This window comes from Nyctereutes procyonoides, unplaced genomic scaffold (genome assembly GCF_905146905.1).
Source record: "Nyctereutes procyonoides isolate TBG_1078 unplaced genomic scaffold, NYPRO_anot_genome, whole genome shotgun sequence".
Lineage (NCBI taxonomy): Eukaryota > Metazoa > Chordata > Mammalia > Carnivora > Canidae > Nyctereutes > Nyctereutes procyonoides.
The window spans coordinates 53,961,632-53,979,025 of NW_026575049.1; positions in this window are offsets into that span (position 1 = coordinate 53,961,632).

Sequence of the window (17,394 nt, forward strand, 5' to 3'; positions counted from 1 at the left end):
GAAGGTTGTTACATGAAAAGAGTAATTTATCCGATTTTATCTGAACTGTGAAGAAAAATCTAAAATAAACAAGTGTTAGAATAAGCCAAACAGAATAAAAATAATAAATGTCTTCGTAAACAATTGGAGCTGAATGATAATACAATGTATGAAAGACATGAATTTCTTGACTGGTGGCATTCAAATTTGGACTTTAGAAAATGTTATGGAGTATATCCAAACACCCTAGTGGGGAGTTGACCAACCTGTTTCCTAATGTTATCTCATGTGGCCTTGGATTTGCTTATTTAGAATGGAGTCATTTACCCTTTTTGGTGATATCCCCAAATATTGTACTCATCTAGAGCATTATTAATATTTTAACCAAAATATATTTAATTACCAATTACTCCATTTGATCCAGAATAGAACAAGTTTACATCTATTCTTCCAGCATAATTATTAATAGTGCCCATCTTTACTTTAAATATTGTTGTATTTTGAACCAAAAAAATCACATTGTTACAAATTATATTGGCCATTCTTACAAAGGGTTTAAAACACCAGAATTTAAGAAATAGAATATATACTTCTTCTAAATCCTCTAATATCTATTACATTAATAAACAATGGCTATATTTTTTAATACAATACAGTAATCAATAATGACATTAATATAAAAATAACGTACCATAAAGTTTCATAGAGCTATTTAAGAGAATTTATGATGCTGAAACTAATTATTTTAAAATCTCAAGGTATAATTTATTTCTTTAAAAATTTAACATATATAAACTTCTCTAGAAAACGCCCAGGGAAAGAGAAAAAAATAGGTAATATTTTCCTTCTAAAATGAACAAAATTAGAAAATACTTCAGGGGAATGCCCTGTAAAATATTCTCTCTAGAAATAGCTTTTGGATGAATGTATAGAGAAACGGACACTTTTTTGTCCAAGAGTTTCCATTTTTATCATGCTGCTTCAGGGTTTAAGATTTATTTAGTCTCTACACCAGATGTACTTACAAACAGCTGACTAAACAATATTCACTTCTACTCTAACATCTTCTTTCATTTCCCTATGGTATAATTTTAGCATTAATAATGTACAAGAAATTTGAGGTTTGATATAGAAAGCATGGCTCACTAAATGTCAGTGGCAAAACAAACCATGGGATCACTTGATGATATTAAAAGTGGAGTTAGCTTAATTGAATAAAATTTAGGAAGATATTTTTAAAGTAATAATAAAAATGATTGTATTCTGCACAAGATTTCTGATACCATAATATTAAGTAGTTGATGTTTCATTTATATGATATCTGATGCATACCCCATCAAGACATTATATCCCTCCTTATGAAAAATTATAATAGAGTAATGATGAACAAGAAGACCTATCATCTTTAAAAGGTCTTTATGGAATAATCATATAAATTCTATTCATTCTTTGATTTAGTTATTAAACAATATTTACTATTTGTCTTCCACATGCCTGGCAGTGTTCTAAATAAATAGCTGAATATCCTGTGCCATGAAATATTGTAAGAAATTTACATACATTAACTCTTCCAATCCATACAACAATGGTGGAGAGGAAATTCCAAGCTGGGATTTGACTTGGGTAGTGTGGGTCTAAACTCTAAACTGTTAATTTCTTCTTCATAATTACAGTTTTATAGAGATGAGCATGATTTTGAGTATTTGCTTAGCTTCTTTTAAAATTTCATATATGTCTATATCACTTCTTCAAATATTTTATTTTCTTCAGTAAAGGCTGTAGCTAAGTTTGCTTTGCATTTATATTGTTTATTGCTAGTTTCTTTGTATAATCCGAGAGTATTTGGTTATATTTATAGTGAAAAAATAGAAATGCTATATCAAAGTGTTTATAGATTAGTATAATGCGAAATATTTTATGAGTACATAATATATAAGGAGAGAATCTCTATCGAGGAAAAGAAAAAATTCCAAGAATTAAAATGATGGAGCAAAAAAAGTATTAGAAATGTAAGTATTACAATGAGCTGCATAAATAAAATATCAGTATGTACCTACCATGTAATACTTTTTCACCATATCCAATAGTAATCTAATTTTGCCTAATAATCATATCTAATATGTAATCAAAATTACATCTAATTATGATTACATTACTTGGAAAGTGAGATTATGATGAAATGACCTTTAAAAAGAGAATACAGTTGTCACGTTGAACCCATTGTGTTGAGGATTATTATCTGCATATGGCATTACTGATAGAGCCCTAAATAAAAATGTGATCAGTTCAGAACACAAAGAAAGAACATATCACATTCTGAGATATTCATTAGTGAAGCCCTGATTATGATGAATGAAGCTGGCCGAGTAGTTATAGATAGCAAAGTATAACTGCACAAATGAAATAGAAAATATTACATTCTATAACAGTAACCCCATTTCACGAGGGACAGAGACAAAGGCAAATGAATAGGGCAGTAAGAACACATAAAACCACAATATATGAGGATTGGTTAAAACAACAAAATACCCAGAGGTCATGTCATGATATCCATATTCAAATATTGACTATATATACATATATACATACACATATATGTATATTAAATACAATATGGAATTTTACACCATTAAAACATTCTTAACTTTTAAGTTTCTTGAAGTTGTTATTGGTTGCTCCAAAATAAGGAATATTTCCAATTTAAAGATATTTAACTTTAGTCATCGCTTGGTTGGCTATGAAGAAGACTGAAGCAGTACATGAGCAGATGAACCACGGGACCCACATTTCATTTTACCAATAAATTCCATGGTGGTTGAGTCACTGAAAATGGAGGAGGTCTTTGGTAGGGCCTAGATCGAATGAGACAAAGAAGACTAAATCCTTATTTTAAAAAGAGCAAATAAAAATCCAACCAAACAAAAATTCTCTGTTTAAAGGCATAAATGGAGAAAAGAAACACATTAAAGAGACGAGGAATACATAAACACATAGAGGCAAATTCAGGAAAATGGAGCTCACCAGAAGTCAAGGAACCAGAGAATTTTTAAAAGGATATCATCAAAAGCCTCAATTCTGGAACAAGATTATTTATTTATGTTTTCATTCAGCAGACTTAAACTAGTACTGTGTGCAAGGAATTGTGAAGTATTGGAGATTTAGAGTCAAACAAGAGATATAAGGCCTACTGTCTTTAGCTTTCATTTTAGCAAAGGTGATCTATAACTAATTTTACAATGAATTGTTTAACTATAATAGCAACATATGATACAATGTAGAAAATGAGATTATTAGGGAAAAAATGCAAAGCTTTATGAAATAGTGGAGGGTTATCTAACCCAATCTGGCTTATCCTCTTTTTTTTTAAAAGATTTTATTTATTTATTCATGAGAGACACACACACAGGTTGAGAGAGGGAGAGAGGGAGAGAGAGAGAGAGAGAGAGAGAGAGAGAGAGAGAGGCAGAGACACAGGCAGAGGGAGAAGCAGGCTCCATGCAGGGAGCCCAATGTGGGACTTGATCCCAGGTCTCCAGGATCAGGACCTGGGCTGATGGCAGTGCTTGGGCTGCCCTGGCTTATCCTTTAAGACTTTGAACATGTGACAATTAAAGTGGTTTAGAGATATGAGAGGGAACTAATTTTGACAAAATATACTGGAAGGGGTGTCATTAAAGCAACTTAAAAGAGCCAGTGTGACTAGAATGCAAGGAACAGGAGGAAGAGTGGCCTGAAATAAGCTGGTAAGATTTGGAATTTCAGTTTTACTTTCATGAAAATTCATATTTAAATAGGGGAGTGAAGGAACCAATCTGTATTTATAACAATCACTCTAGATGCAGTTTAGGGAATACTAGAAGTCGGAGGTAAGGGGGAGAAAAGGTGGATATAGAAAGACCAGTTAAGATGTAACCACAGTACTCCAAGCAAGAGACTGTGGCAATATGGCCAAGAAAATTAGTAGTGAAAATGGAGTAGATGTATAGCTTTGAGAGGCATAAAATCTTTCAATTGGAAAGTAATAAAACAGAAAAAAAAGAAAATAGATAAGAAGAAATTATCTAATGCTGGAAAGAATAGTTGTAAGTCTAGAAATAAGGCTTCTGGAGAGGCAGAGGGAGATAGCACACAGACTTAAAAATTTACATGCAAGAACAGTGAGTGGGTGGATGACTTGATGTTTTATATAAGAATTGTCCACTTTACAAAATGACCCACAGTATGTTTCTCTTTTCTGGAAACTGCTCTTTTATCATGCTCAAAAAAGGACAGAGTTTACAAACATTCCATTTGTGCCACATGAGGGCAAAGTGAGGCATACCACCGATTTATTCTTTGTTCCTGGACCGGGTCACTGGAGGTTTGGAGGGCACTGTACAACCTACTGAAATCCTAGAAGCATTTCTTATAACACCTGAATTATCACTGTAGGGCTCCAGCTCAAATGCTGACCTGGAGTTGCTCTGGCTTTTGAGTCACAACTCAATTATACCATATTAAATGATATGTTTGTAGAACCAGTGCTTAGAAAAGGAAATTGAAAGAGGCTAGTGCAGAGAGGGAGGGTGGAGAGTGCTTGATGAGAAAAATATAAATAACAGGGATAATAACATATAAAGGCATCATCAGTTGTACAAACCACAATTTCAGGGGATTTTTCAGTGACCAAGTCTAACAGGGAAAGTTTAAAGGGAAATATCAAAAGCTTGCTTCACCTCTGGAAGTTGAAACTGACCATATTATTAGGGAATAAAATAGATGAAGAAGACAAAATATAAAAGAGTTGGGCTTTTAAATAGCACTTCAAATTATGTATTTATTTATCTTAGAAAAAAGGCAGGATTTCACCTGAAGTTAAAAGCAGATTATTTTACCTTTTTAGGACTACACACACCACTCTGAGAGATTTACCTGTATACCCTGTTCAGAGTTTTGTCTACATAATTCCAAGCATCAGCTACTCATCTTTTTGCCTTTGGAGAAAGATTTTTTAAAAATATTTTATTTATTTATTCATGAGAGACACAAAGAGAGGCAGAGACATAGGCAGAGAGAGAGGCAGGCTCTATGCAGGAAGCCTGATGTGAGGATCTATCCCAGGTCTCCAAGATCACGTCCTGGGCATGAAGGCAGGTACTAACCCGCTGAGCCACCCAGGGATCCCCCTGGAGAAAGATTTTTGATGGGAATATTTAACCATGGTATTACAGCTTTGAATAAATAGCTACAAAACAGCTAAGAAAGGAAAAAGAAAAAATAAAGATTATATTGATAACATCAAGCTAAAGAACTTGAACTGACAGGCAGTCTCAAACTTTTTTGACATTACCTATAATTCAAGGATGATGATGTCTAACTAAAATGATTTATAAAGACTGCTAGAGATTTAAAAAATAAAACTAAGCATAATGTATTAAAAAATTGCCAATCCCATGAGGAAAAATAGTACTGTGAAAAAATGGGAGATTTGAGCTCAAAAGAATCTTTTCTTTAATACCTATTTTTGTGACATTATTGAATTTAGTTTCCAAAGTACAGATTTTCTCTCCTATTTATCTCTGATTCATCCACTTTCCTTCCTGCCAAACCAGTCCAAATCAATATCATCTCTCACTAGACCACTGTATGGTGCTTTCTTATTTCTTCCCTATGAGAAAAGATCCAGGTATTGTAGAGCCTGACACTATACAATTGAGAGCAGATCTTTAAGAATATAACATACAAAATTATGAAATGAAAATACTTATTTATAATGGGACATGATGTACACAACACTCACAAATTTTAACACTGACAAATACCACAAAATCTATTTTTATTTTAATCAATGATTAAAATATCAATACCTAATATATAGGTATTGATATATTAATATTAACATATCAATACCTGATATATCCTTACAGTATTTTCCCTCTCTTCACTTGACAAAAATTTGGTAATAATTTTCCATAAAGAGGACAAAAAGATCATTTAGTCTTAGTCTTCCCTCAGTAATGGTGGAGAAAAATGTGGGTTTTTTGTTAGTTTTTTACTATTGATAGTTTTGATGCATTAAACATATTTTACAACCAAATATACAGGTATTTAAATACCATAACTCCAGGTCCTTCAAACACAAGAATGTTGATACGTTTTACCACAAGTACCATTAAAAAAAAAAAAAAAACTTGCAAACACACACATAGCACTTAAAATTGTATATGCTGCATTATCAGGAATATTCTTCCCAGGACAGAGATGTTTTTCAACTAGAATCTATAAAAAAATAAAATTTCACTTATAACTTTAACCATATCATGATTGGAAGATTTTTCTATGGATTAGCTTTAAACACTACAGACATTGAATCTTCTCTCCTATCTATGTAAGTCTGCAGGTAGGTACCAAAGGGCATATTTACATCACAACAGGACCTATGACCTTGCACCTTTTCTTCAAGATGCAGATGAGTTGCCACAGTGAATGTTATAGGAAGTCATATCTGCTTTGGATTGGTAGAAACAGGCTAACTTTACTTGGTAATGATGACAAATCACATACATATATTCCACTAAACCCAAGTCAACTACACCCACATTATAAACTTCCCTTAGCTGGATCCCCAAAATGCCTACAGCCACTTCAATATCACTAAAGATAAGGCAAAGTGGAAAGTCAGATCGGAAATAGAGGAGGTCTTCATCAATTACAGTTAGGATGGTTTATTACAGCTAATGTAAAAAGGAAAATGTAACCATGTGATCACATTTCTGGAAAGCTAGGATCCTTCTAGTGCCCATGCAGGAAACTCAGCAAGTGAGGGGCCCTCAAGCCTAGTCTCCCTAGCTTTATGGTAAATCTTTCTCTACTTCTTTGTGTCTTTACAGGTGTATAATGAGTCTTTGAGGCTGAGCAATTCTTTCTTGTAAAAATTGTATGGTGCTTTCCAGGGCTCTTATCATCCTTGACCCTCTTGAAATGAAATATCAACAATACCCCCTCCCAATCACTTACCATCAAAAGAAGTCCTCTTCCTTTTCCAAATGCAGCCTGGAGGAGGAGAAAGTATCATTCCAAGGATGAAAATCATCTTTTCAACAATATTTCAATAGCTTGAGTAGTTTTTAAGAACTTAGTACATTATTTGGAGCATACATTTTTAGTATTAGAAAAAAGAGAAACATATATAAAATCAAGAAAGTTGAATAAAATCTCTATATGCTAAATTTGAATTGGAAATGCCAATATCAAATATGCATATATATTTAGTAGCAATATCACTGAAAAGGCCTAGAAGCACTGATAATACTGGAGCAATGAACCCACTTAGGACTAGTTGCAAAGACCAGTGCTTCTTGGAGGAATGACAGATTCCTAGTTTAGGTCCTCGTTATTCCAGAAATCCAGTGAGCTATGCAAGACTAAATGAGGGCCATGCCAAAAAAACACAAGAGCCAAATTTAAGGAACTTCCTATTGGCCAAAGATGGGACAATTTGAATATTAAACAAGAATAATTTTTGCCATTGATTTTGACATACTGGATATAAAATCACATATGTTCAGAATGATATTAAAAAAGGTCAGGGATTGAGGGAAGAAGACAAAGCATATCATCAAAAGCCCTAATTCAAGCAAACAAACTACAAAACACCATTTCTTTCTTTAAAAAAAAAATTAGGGGATCCCTGGGTGGCTCAGCGGTTCAGTGCGTGATCCTGAAGTCCCGGGATCGAGTCCTGCATTGGGCTCCCTGCGTGGAGCCTGCCTGCTTCTCCCTCTGCCTGTGTCTCTGCCTCTCTCTCTCTCTTTCTCTCTGTGTGTGTGTGTTTGTGTGTGTGTCTCTAATGAATAAATAAATAAAATCTTAAAAAAAATAAAAATAAATTTAAAAAATAAAATATTTATTTATTTATTTATTTATTTATTTATTTATTTATTTGAGAGAGAAAGATAGTGAGCAAGCAAGAGAGAGAGAGAACACGAGTCAGAGGAGAGGTAGAGGGAGAAGCAAATTCCCTACCGAGCAGGGGAGCCCAATGTGGGGCTTGATCATGGAACTCCAGGTTCATGACCTGAGCCGACGGCAGACACTTAACTGAGCCACCTGGACACCCCATACAGCACTGTTTCAAGATAACTGGGAAAAGTTGAATTAAGATTTGGTCTATAGGATTAAACATGGGTGTCATGTCACCCTCTTTCTTTTAGGCCCTTTTTTTACTGCCCCTTTATAAGGCCTGACCAGACACATTACCTTTTACCTTACTAAGTCATCTTAAGCCAATCTGCTTTTTGTCCCTGTTTCAGCCACAGAAAATTTTTCAAGGTCCTATAAACTGATTAAGACCATTCTTGCTTCACAGCCTGCACCAAGGCCATTCTCTTTTCTTTGTCAATGGCCCCACATGACACCAAATTCAGCCCCAATGTTACAGCAAGGTCTTCTTTTCCATAGTTATTAGCTATCATGTCTCATATAGCACACTTTGACTTTCTAGAATGTACTCCACATCATAGTTATACATATTTTTTCTTTTATTTGTAAGAATCTGACATAACCACTAGAATAAAAGAAGTCATAGATAGTGTGCTATGTCTCTTTTGGTGTCTGCCATATGGTCAGTCCCTAGGACAATGTCTGACACATAGAAGGTAAGGTGCCCATTAAATATTTTCTGAGTGAAAAAAAATTGCAATTATAAATTAAATACTTATAAAACATACTTAGAAGTAATATAGGAGCACCTGGGTGGCTCAGTCAGTTGAGCATCTGCCTTTGGCTCAGGTTATGATCCCAGGGTCCTGGGATGGAGCCCCATGTCCAGTTCCTTGTTCTTGGGAGCCTGTTTCTTCTTCTCCCCCTTCCCCTCCCCCTGCTCATTTTCTCAAATAAATAAATAAATAAATAAATAAATAAATAAATATCTTTTTCAAAAAAGTAATATATAAGACCTGTGATTGATACAAAACACTTCTGGAAATTAATTATTCATTGCACCTCTTGCACTTCACTAGACATTATGTTGGCATCACAAAAAGCAGGTAGGTCTGACAGTATGTTGACATGTCTCTCTAAATCTGATTATTGACTAAGTTTTAACATAAAGCTTCAATAATAAATCTTAAAATATTTTTTTGGCCATACAACATATGATACTCACTCTTGAACTCATACAAATTTCTTCCCTTCCCTGCTTCTTTACACACTGAACACCAACATCAAATTATATGACAAAAGTTTTCTTCCAAATGTATATATTTTGACTTGCCAGAAATTTAAATAAGTGGAAATGAAAGAAGCTTCTTTGCTTCAGTAAGGAATGGACTGAAGACTCCCACAAACACTCTTTATTTTCCTTTCATTAAATAGGTGTTTGTGAATGCAGCTTCAGCTGAGGCAAAGAATCATTCATTGTTTCACAAAACTAGGGCTGACTTGGCAAAGATTTTTGTTATGGGAAATGGAAAGATGCTATTTGATCTGTTTTTGAAAAATCGGATTTAGAATGTTTTTTCCAAAACTTGCCATGAGAGGAAAAAATATAGACAACCCAAATACCATCTCATAAAAAGAAAATTGAGTCAAAGGAGGGAGGTAAAAATGGGAGAGGAATCCTGTCCTATAAATAGTTGTCTGAAATTTTTAAAATTTATATGATTATCATAAGAAGGAGCAATTGCAAAGGTACTAAAGCAATCTTTACAAAGACACACTCATCTTAGTTTCTTAGACGAAGGCAAACAAACATCTGAAGAAAGTTCCATAGAGTATGAGGTAAATAATTGATGAATTTCAATGAGACTTATTTGTCTTCACAGTTCAAATGATCTAATTAGAACTTCTAAACAGTTCAACTTCCTGGAAATAATTATATTTTCTTTTTATTGTTATGAAAATATGGTTCAAAAGTCCAAAGTTGAGCACCATTACCTTTATGATATATTTATTCTTGTATCTGACAATGAGTTCACTTTTTTTTTTCCTAGAGGTATGGTTGTTTAATTTTCCTAAAATGAAATTTACCTCTTTTAAACATATAGTTCACTGAATTTTAACAAATGTACACAGTCCTGTAACCACCACCACAATGAAGATATAGAACAGTTTCGCTATTCTAAGAAGTGTCCTCTTGACCATAGGTAACAAATGTCTTCTCATTACCCTAGCCCTAGGCAACCATTAATTTGTTTCCTGTCATAAAAAAAAAATGTTTATTTCTATAATTTTCTAAAACTAGAATTATATAGTTTATAATAACGTGGGTCTTTTTTTTACTTATTTCACTTAGTGCAATGTTTTTGGTATTCATCCATTTTGTAGCATATATCAAGAATTTATTCTTAAATTTATACACACACACATGGAATTCATCATAAAATAATTTATCTATTCAAGAATTGACATGTGGCTATTTCCAACCTGGAGTGATTATGAATAATGATTGCTCCTAAAAACAATCATTAAAATGCCTATGTGTGGACAAGTGGACCTAAGCTTTCTTTTCTTTTGGTATTTTCTAGGAGTGAATACCTGGGTTATATTTTAAGTGTATTTAACTTTGTAATACAGGTCTCTTTCTCCAAAATGGCTTTATTATTTTGCATTCACACCAGTAATGCTGAAAATGAACTAGGAAATATCCCTTCTTTTTGTTTTCTGAAAGAGATTTTATAGAATTGGCATTATTTCTTAAATGTTTGGTAGAATTTACTGATGAAATAATGTATACTTAGAGTTTTCTTTATTTGATGGGGGCACTAGGGTTAACTACACTTTCAATTACTCATATATATATCTATATGTGTGCATATATATATAAATAGATTGTATATGGATACTATGCAAAATATATAAGTATTTCTCTTGGCATAGTTGTGTGTGTGTATTCTCATAGTAATATATGATTCTCTTTCATCATTCAAGTATTCTATTTCTTCTTTAGTGACTTGTTAGTAGTTCATGTCTGAATTTATAGGTGTAGAGTTATTCATAGTATTGTCTCACTATCCTATTAATATCTGTAATTTCAGTTGTGATGTCCACTTTTTTTTGGGGGGGGGTCTTGGTTTAGTTATTTGTTTCTTTGCCCTCCCTCTCATTATCCCCTTGATGTGTCTGTCAGAAAGTTTATCATTTTTTAATAAAATTACTTTTGATTGAAGAAATATTTTTGGTTGTGGTTTTAAATTTTATTAATTTCTGCTCTAATCTTTATTACGTACTTTTTCTACTTCTTTTCAGATGCTTCCTTTTGCTTCTTTAGTTCCCAAGTGGAAACTTTGTTTATTGACTTTAGATCTCTTCCTTTTTTCTATTAGAAGCCTTTTCCTTTTTTCTATTAGAAGCCCTTTTCTATTAGAAGCCCGTTCTATTATATAGCTTATAATTTGCACTTAGGAAGAACATGTATTATGATTAATGACTGGAATTCAATAATCTGTAAATCAGGTCAAGTTGATTGAATGTGTTTTTTTTTCCCCCCAGATAACCTGTATTCCATTTTTCTGTGTACTCTTTCTGTCAGTTAATGAAAGATTGTGGTGGTGATTTCCTCTAATAATAATTGTGGATTCGTCTATTTCACCTTTCAGATAAATTGGTTTTTTAAAAATGTATTTTAAGGTCTATTGTTGAATCTTTACACATTTAGGATTTTTATATCTTCTTGGATAACTGTTCTCTTTATCATTATGTACTATCCCTGTTTATCCCTGATAATCTTCCTTATTCTGAAATCCACTCTATCTGATATTAATACAGCTAACCCATTTTTCTTTTGGTGTGTCTACATGACATATCTTTTCTAATTCTTTTGCTTTTTTTAAAAAAACATCTTTCTTTCAGAATGATTTGATACCTACATAGAGTTGCAAACATAATGTAGATAATTTCTGTATCTCTCTCACCCAATCCCACTGATGCTAACATTTGATATTATCATGGTTCACTTTTCAAAACTTAGACACTAACAATTGTTACTTTTCTAGTAATGTTCTTTCTCTGTCCCAGGTTTCAATCCAGGATACCACATTTATATAGTCACCACGTTTCCTCAGTCTCTCCTGGTCTGGGATACTCTTTCCTTATTTCCACTGTAATTGAAATATTTGTAGAATGTTTCCTAATTTGGATTTGTCTAATGTTTTCTTCTTTACTAGATTGGTATAATAGGTTTTAAGGAAGAAAACTGCAGAGATGAAGTGTCCTTCTCATCGTATCATGTCAGGGAGTACATATAAACATATCAACAGTGATGATCATCTTGATCACTTGGATAAAGCAATGTTTGGTAGGTTTCTCTACTATAAAGTTACTACTTTTCCACTTTCTATATTCTGTTCTTTGCAAGTAAGTCACTAAATCCAGCCTACACTCCAAGTTGGGACAGGGTGCGTTAAACTTCACATCCTTTAGGTGGAGCACCCATGTATATTATCTGAAATTCTGTGAGAATGGTTTGCCCCTCTTTTCCATTCAGTTATTCATTTATTTAATCATTTATTCATATCAGTATGAATATTTATTTTATGCTTTGTGTTTTAATCCAATAGTACATTTTTTAAAAAATTTTTCTTAAACTGTTACAGCTTTGGCTACTGGGACCTCCTTCAGGTCTATTTCAATCTCTCTACACATGTCCTCATTATTTTGTTTTTAAAGCATCTTTTTACTTTAGCTTTTCTGTACCTTTATATTTAAAGTGGGTTTATTGCAGATAGCATATAGTTGCAACTTGATTTTTATATTCAATTTGATGATCTTTATCTTTTAACTGGTATGTTTAGATGACTCACATTTAAAGTGATTACTGATACATCAGTATGGTTGCATTAAGATGTAACATTTTTAGCTTTTTTCTATTTGAACCATTTGTTTTCTGTTTCTTGTTTTCTTTGTTTGGCTTTCCTTGGTCTAATTGAGCATTTTTATGCTTATGTTCTCCCCTTTCCCCTACACTCATGCATATAAACACACACACATATGTGTGCATGTGTGTGTGTGTGTATATATATATATATTATATATATAATTTGTGTTGTTCTGCTATCATTGATTCCTTGGCTCTTTTGAGTCTTATGATATGCTTGAGAAAGGCATTCTTCATTTCTGTTACTGTGGTTTTGATTTCTAGTATTGCCATTTGATTCTTTCTTATAGTCTTCAATTTTTGTTTTGCTACAGTTATCTTTATTTATGTTATCTACCTTTTTCATAAGGACCTCTCACTTAATAATCATAGTTATTTTAAAGATTTTATTTAGTTAGTTACTTTAGAGAGAGAGAGAGAGAGAGAGAGAACATGCATGTTGAGGAGGGACAGGGAGAGAGGGAGACGGAGAATCTCAAGCAGACCCAATACTGAGCACAAAGTCCAATGAAGGGCTCAGTCTCACAACCCTGAGTCTTTGACCTGAGCTGAAATCAAAAGTTGGATGCTTAACCAATTGAACCACCCAGGCACCCCAAAAATCATAGTGATTTTAATTTTCCTAGTAGTTACAACATTCTAGTCATATGTGAGTCTAGTTATACAAATGTCTTTACCTTTTAAGACTGTGTTTTCTCTTGTCTTTTTGTGTGCTTTGTAATTATTTCTTGAAAGCTAAACATGCTGTACTGGGCCATAGATACTGAGGTCAGTTTTTTTATGCTTGGAGACGAACATACCTTTACTTCTGAAGGGGTTTTGGTATGGGAGGTTTTGTTATTACAGTCAGCAGTTGGACTGGGTATAAAAGACTTCAGGTGCTGTGGTCACCCCATTCCATCACAGGTTTTAATTATCTCTAGTGATATTTTGTGCTTATTGGGAAGGCTGTATTATACTGTTATTTTTATTAAACATGTGCTAGCATGGAGGTGGGAGACATAGCAGAGAAGGGCATTTTCTAATGTTCTGATAAAGATTCAACCTCAGAGAAGCACTATGAAGTTTCATATTGGGATAATGAACTTTTTTTAATATTCACAAAAATGATATGTCAATTTTGTTAAATAATGATAACATCTTAGCTAGAAAACAAGTGGAATAAGAAGGACTGATGGAAAGATTTAATAAGGATTTTCCAAAACTACCTCGGAAAATTAATATATTAATCTCTGTATTGTGTCCTGAAAACACAATATGAAAGTTATTTTGTCAGAATTATCATTCATAGGTTACAATTACCATGTAAAGTCTTTCTACTCTCTATATATACATAAATTAATAAATTACTTATTTATAACTAGTGGTCTCCCTGGGGACAGGAGCAGGGAGGATAGAAGGGTTCTATCTCTGAATCCTTCTTTTCCCTCTACTACCTTCTTAAGTCTCTAATAATTTTAATTTGGCCAACTTTGATCAATACTCAATATTCATGTTAATTGATCATCTGAGTTAGACATGATAGATCACAAGTATGTTCTTCACAAACAACTGCCTCACATCACTAGCCACTTTATATATTTTCTTTGCTAGCTGCCTTTTTTTTTTAGAGATTATTTTATTTTATTTTATTTTTTAGTTTATAAATTAATTTTTATTGGTGTTCAATTTACCAACATACAGAATAACACCCAGTGCTCATCCCGTCAAGTGTACCCCTCAGTGCCCGTCACCCATTCACCCCCACCCCCCGCCCTCTTCCCCCTCCACCACCCCTAGTTCATTTCCCAGAGTTAGAAGTCTTTATGTTCTGTCTCCCTTTCTGATATTTCTCACACATTTCTTCTCCCTTCCCTTATATTCCCTTTCACTATTATTCATATTCCCCAAATGAGTGAGAACATACACTGTTTGTCCTTCTCCGGTTACTGTGGCCAAGTTCAAAAAGGGTGTTGCCTGAGTTCTCCTCTGGGATTTTGATGGAATCTTGTCTCACATTTAGATCTTTCATCTATTTTGAATTTATCTTTGTGTATGGTGCAAGAGAGTGGTCCAGTTTCATTCTTCTGCATGTGGATGTCCAATTTTCCCAGCACCATTTATTGAAGAGACTGTCTTTCTTCCAATGGATAGTCTTTCCTCCTTTATCGTATATTAGTTGACCATAAAGTTCAGGGTCCATTTCTGGGTTCTCTATTCTGTTCCTTTGATCTATATGTCTGTTTTTGTGCCAGTACCACACTGTCTTGATGACCACAGCTTTGTAGTACAACCTGAAATCTGGCATTGTGATGCCCCCAGATATGGTTTTCTTTTTTAAAATTCCCCTGGCTGTTCGGGGTCTTTTCTGATTCCACACAAATCTTAAAATAATTTGTTCTAAGTCTCTGAAGAAAGTCCATGGTATTTTGATAGGGATTGCATTATACGTGTAAATTGCCCTGGGTAACATTGACATTTTCACAATATTAATTCTGCCAATCCATGAGCATGGAATATTTTTCCATCTCTTTGTGTCTTCCTCAATTTCTTTCAGAAGTGTTCTATAGTTTTTAGGGTATATTTTGAGAACCATTTGAATGGTAAATGGTTCTCCACCCTTTTATTTTCAGGTTGTAGGTGTCCTTCTGTCTAAAATGAGTCTCTTGTAGACAGCAAATAGATGGGTCCTGCTTTTTTATCCAGTCTGAAAACCTGCACCTTTTGATGGGGTCATTAAGCCCATTCACGTTCAGAGTTACTATTGACAGATATGAGTTTAGTGTCATCATGATATCTATTTAGTCCTTGTTTTTGTGGATTGTTCCACTGAACTTCTCCTTAAAGGGGAATTTTAAGAGTCCCCCTTAAAATTTCTTGCAGAGCTGGTTTGGAGGTCACATATTCTTTCAGTTCCTGCCTGTCTTGGAAGCTCTTTATCTCTCCTTCCATTTTGAATGAGAGCCTTGCTGGATAAAGTATTCTTGGTTGCATGTTCTTCTCATTTAGGACCCTGAATATATCCTGCCAGCCCTTTCTGGCCTGCCACGTCTCTGTGGAGAGGTCTGCTGTTACCCTAATATTCCTCCCCATGAAAGTCAGGGACTTCTTGTCTCTTGCTGCTTTAAGGATCTTCTCTTTATCTTTGGAATTTGCAAGCTTCACTATTAGATGTCGAGGTGTTGAACGGTTTTTATTGATTTTAGGGGGGATCTCTCTATTTCCTGGATCTGAATGCCTGTTTCCCTTCCCAGATTGGGAAAGTTTTCAGCTAGGATTTGTTCAAATACATATTCTGGCCCTCTGTCCCTTTCGGCGCCCTCGGGAACCCCAATTAAACGTAGGTTTTTCTTCCTTAGACTGTCATTTATTTCCCTTAATCTGTCTTCATGGTCCCTTAATTGTTTGTCTCTTTTTTCCTCAGTTTCCCTCTTTGCCATTAACTTGTCTTCTATGTCACTCACTCGTTCTTCCACCTCGTTGACCCTCGTCGTTAGGACTTCTAGTTTGGATTGCATCTCATTCAATTGATTTTTAATTTCTGCCTGATTCGATCTAAATTCTGCAGTCATGAAGTCTCGTGAGGCCTTAATGCTTTTTTCTAGAGCCACCAGTAGCTGTATAATGGTGCTTCTGAATTGGCTTTCTGACATTGAAGTGTAATCCAGATTTTGTAACTCTGTGGGAGAGAGGGCTGTTTCTGATTCTTTCTTTTGAGGTGAGGTTTTCCTTCTAGTCATTTTGCTCAGTGCAGAGTGGCCAAAAACAAGTTGTATTGGAACACGGGGGAGTATCACTGGTCCGTCCAGCTGGTCTTCTGGGGGAGGGGCCTGCTGCGCTGATTTTCAGGTGTTAGCACTTGGGGGAGCTGCTCTGCCCCTGCCTGCTGCCGGGCTCAGCGGGGGTTGTTTACCCCGTGAGGCCCCAGGAGGAACAGTCGCAGTTGCTATGGCAACTCTGGAAGCCTGGATTCAGCCTCCGCAGGAACTACGGGGCTCTCCATCTGCAGGGCCTGGAGGCTCCGGGGCGGGGACGCTGATCTGCTCAGCTCGGGGCAGGAGCGTCCTCGCTGTCCTGGGCCCTCCCGGCCTCTGCCTGTCCCGGGGGAGGCCGGATCCTGGGCTGTGTCCCGGCGCCCTGTGCTCCGGGGCCTGCGCTGTGGGATTCGCGCTCCCGCCCCGCAGCCCCCTCCGCGGAGCCGCCGCCCGAGCCCCTCCGAGCTGCTCCCGCCCCGCCGTGCGCGCTGCAGCCCTTAGGGAGCTCGGCGCACTCTCCTGCGCTCGCAGGTGTCTGTTAGTGTCCCCGGGAGCCCGAGGGCATCCCCGCCCTCCTGGGTCCTGCTCCAACTCCCTGCGAGCCCCTTTCCGCCCGCCCGGGAAGGTTGGTGCAGCTCCTGCTCCTCCGGGACGGGGCTCTCCTGTCCTGGGGACACTCGCCCCGGCCTCAGCCCGGCTCCTCGCGGGGCCCCTCCCCCTCGGAGGCCTTTTGTTCCTTTATTTCTTTTTCCCCGTCTTCCTACCTGGATAGAAGCGCGGACTCTTCTCACTGTAGCGTTCCAGCTGGTCTCTCTTTACATCTCAGGC